Here is a 4,077-nt window from a genome sequence, read left to right as displayed (position 1 = left end):
TTGTTTGTTTTGTTTTGTAAATAAAAACTTGCATTTTTTTTTTTAATTTACCTAATGACTCCTCGTGCCTGCAAGCTTGGTCCCTCACACTACCTTTGTTTTTATTGTCTTTTAAAACATTATTTTACATTATTTCTTTTACCATTTTCTCTATATTTTTTTACATTTTTCTTTACTTGTAATTTTAACATTCCTTTATTGTATTTCTTTTGTATTTAACTTACCCAAGTCCATATCCTTTGCATTCAACTTATTGACTGCTCTTCAAATCTCTGCATGGTCAATTCAATTCACTTCAACTCAGAGTAATAGTACACCACCCCCAGACTGTCACTCAGGTAATATCAGGCCATTGTGATGTAGAATTTAAAAATTAAAGGCTTTAAAAATGTCAGATTAAAAGTATATTTTGACTCTTTTTCAGGCTAATTAAAAATTAAAATTAAAATTAAAAAAAATAAAAACTCCTTTATAGCCATTTCAACTGAGAGTGATAGTACACTACCCCCAGACTGTCACTCAGATTATATCGGACCATTCTGATGTAGGATTTTAAAATTATAGGCTTTGAATGTCCAATTAATGAAATGTCCAAATAAAGATATAATTTCACTTGTTTTCATGCTGGCAATTAAAACTATATTTGAACTTTTTCTAAAAACAAAACCTGGATGAGGTGTTCCATTCTGATAGATATTTCCCACCTAAAAGAATGAGTTACCCTAATTTTAACAATATTTATAGAGGAAGTGGTTCCTTATGATAGATATAGCCTACCTGACAGTATGAGCTACTCCACCTTTAACTACATTAATTGAGGAAGTAGTCCATTCTGATGAATATCTCCTACTTGTCATAATGAGCTACACTACTTTTATCTATACTGACCAAAATTATAAACGCAACGCCCCCATTTTTAACTAACTGAACTCAAAGATCTAAGACTTTTTCTACGTACACAAAAGTTCTAAAACAGGTCTGAAAACCAGTCAGTATCTGGTGTGACCACCGTTTGCCTCACGCAGTACAACACATCTCCTTCGCATAGAGTTGATCAGGTTTTTGATTGTGGCCTGTGGAATGTTGGTCGACTCCTCTTCAATGACTGAGCAAAGGGGGGACGTGCGTTCTCGTGCTGAAACTTGTGGTGATGGTTGTGGATGAATGGCACAATGGGCCTCAGGATCTTGTCATAGTATCTCTGTGCATCCAAAAATGCCTTCAATAAAATGCACCTGTGTTGGTTGTCCATAACATATGCCTGCCCATACCATAACCCCACTGCCACCATGGGCCACTCAATTCACATGGTTGACATAAGCAAATCGCTCACCCACAAGATGCCATACACGCTGACTGCCATCTGACCTGTACAAAACCGTGATTCATCCGTGAAGAGAACACCTCTCCAACATGCCAGAAGCCATTGAATGTGAGCATTTGCCCACTCAAGTCGGTTATGACGACAAACTGCAGTCAGGTTGAGAGCCCACTGGGATGAGCTTTCTGTTTCAGTTTCTGACAGTCTGTGCAGAAATTCTTTGGTTATGCAAATTGATTGTTGCAGAAGAGGATCTTGGAGCTGAAGATGCTGGATGTGGAGGTCCTGGGCTGGTGTGTTTATACAGGGTCTGTGGTTGTAAGGCCAGATGGATGTGGTTCCAAATTCTCTGAAACGCCTTTGGAAATGGCTTACTGTATGGTACAGAAATGAACATTCAATGCACGGGCAACAGCTCTGGTGGACATTCCTGCAGTCAGCACGGCAATTGCATAATCCCTAAAAACTTGCGACATCTGTGGAGTTGTGCTATGTGATAAAACCGCACATTTTTGAGTGGCCTTTTATTGTGGCCAGCCTAAGGAACACCTGTGTAATAACCCTACTCTCTAATCAGCTTCTTTACATGCCGTACCTGTGAGGTGGATGGAGTATCTTGGCAAAGGAGAAGTGCTCACTACCACAGATTTAGACATATTTGTGAACAATATTTGAGAGAAATAAGCCTTTTGTATTCATAGAAAAAGTCTTACATCTCTGAGTTCAGCTCATGAAAAATGGGGGCAGAAACAAAATGTTGCATTTACAATTTTTTTTCAGTATACACTCAGGGATGAAGTACTGCATTCTAATGGATATTTCCCATACACAGATTGAGCTACTATACTTTGAACCACATTTCAAGACGAAGTAGTCCATTCTGTGACACATTTCCTTCCTGTCATAATCAGCTAACCTAGTTTGAACCACATTTAGAGAGAACATATTCCATTCTGATAGATATTTCCTACCTTATATAAAAAGCTGCTAACCACAAAGAGGAAGTAGTCCATTATGATGGATATTTTCCCACCTAAAAGAAGAGGGCTACTCTACCTGTAAGTGTGTATATATAGATATACATTTCTAAAGGGGAATATTCCATTATGACAGATTATTTCTAAATGACACAATGAGCTAACCTACTTTTATCTACATGTAAAGAGGGTTAGAAAAAATTTGAAAAAAATGTTTTTATTATAACAGACATTTAACAGTTGTTTGGAAAAAATGTATTAAGTTTTTTTCTGGACCTCTACCAAACCTGATCAGCGATGACATGTACTGCTGCATGTCATCCTTCCACCGCTGGTTGTCAGGGTGGGGCCCAGCTAATAATGTGGCCTACGTTGACAACTGGAGGGTGTTCTGGGGAAAGCCTGGTCTAATTAGGAGAGACAGCTATCATCCCACTTTGGACGGAGCCGCTCTCATATCAAGAAATCTGACCGAGTCTCTTATCGGCCATAAACCACAACAACCCATTTCTAATATTAGTAATCACTAGTAATAACTCCACTGTGCCTCCACTGGGCCAGTAGCCCACTCATAGTCTAATAACCATGGTGTCTGCCCCCCTGACTCAGATCGGTTAAATCAAAAGGTAAACAAAAGAGGGCTTTACTTAAGAACCTAATTGGAATTATAACTCCCACTGCAATGATAAAACAGAATAGGAAAATGATATATGGACTATTAAATATTAGAGCTTTGTCCTTTTAAAGCAGTACTAGTAAACAATCTGATATCAGATAATCCAATTTATCTATTCTGTTTTACTGAAACATGGCTGGGCCATGAAGAATATGTTAGTTTAAATGAAGCCACTCCTCCCAGTCAGAATAATACTCTAATTCCTAGAAGCTTAGGCCGAGGGGGGTAATTTAAGTTTATTAATTAATCCTAAACCTAGACTAAATTATAACTCGTTTGAAAGCCTTGTTCTGAATCTTCTACATCCATCATGGAAAACATTACAGGCAATTATATTCGTTGTTATTTACCGATTTCCAGGACCAGATTCTGAATTTGTATCTGAATTCTATCTTAGTTTTTATCAGGTGTAGTCCTTAAATCAAACAGACAAGTACTTATTGTAGGTGATTTTAATATTCATGTGAACGTTGCCAAGAATAGCCTTAGTACTGCTTTCAACTCACTACTAGATTCAGTTAGTTTCCGTCAAAGTGCATAAGGCCACTCACTGTTTTAACCACACCCCTGACCTTGTGCTGAGATATGGCATCCAAATTGAAGATTAGTAGTATTCCCGCAGAAGCCTTTATTATCAGACCATTCTATAACAACTTTTTAATTCTTACTACCCAACTCTACTAAATGAAATAAAAGTTTCTGCACTAGATGCCTATCTGACAGTGCTATAGATTAATTTAAGGAAGATATTCCCACAGCATTTAATTTAATTCCATTCCTTAATATACCAGAGGAACTTTATGTTAACTTTAGTCCCTCCCAAATTAATAAATCTGTAGATGGAGCTACGACCTGCCTACAGACAACTTTAGACTCTGATGCTCCTCTAAAAAAAAAGATGATGAAGCAAAGGAAACTAGCACCTTGGTATAAGTCCCAGACTCACAAATTAAAACAAATCTTGCAAAAACTTGAAAATAAATGGCGTTCCACCAAACTGGAAGAATCTTGTTTAGATTGGTAAGACAGTCCAAAAATGTACAGGAAGGCCCTCAGAAATGCCAGATTAGACTATTACTCATCACTAATAGAAGAAAATAAGA

General features: G+C 37.4%; 1 long non-coding RNA gene across 1 annotated transcript in view; it reads right to left on the bottom strand.

Annotated features, from left to right (window-relative positions):
- Window positions 1-4,077, bottom strand: part of LOC116705681 (uncharacterized) — a 19,480-nt gene that overhangs the window by 12,114 nt on the left and 3,289 nt on the right. The gene's annotated exons all lie outside the window — the stretch shown is intronic.

Source organism: Etheostoma spectabile, chromosome 17 (genome assembly GCF_008692095.1).
Source record: "Etheostoma spectabile isolate EspeVRDwgs_2016 chromosome 17, UIUC_Espe_1.0, whole genome shotgun sequence".
NCBI lineage: Eukaryota > Metazoa > Chordata > Actinopteri > Perciformes > Percidae > Etheostoma > Etheostoma spectabile.
Note: the sequence above shows the minus strand (reverse complement) of the source record. Positions and strands in the feature narration are given on the sequence as shown.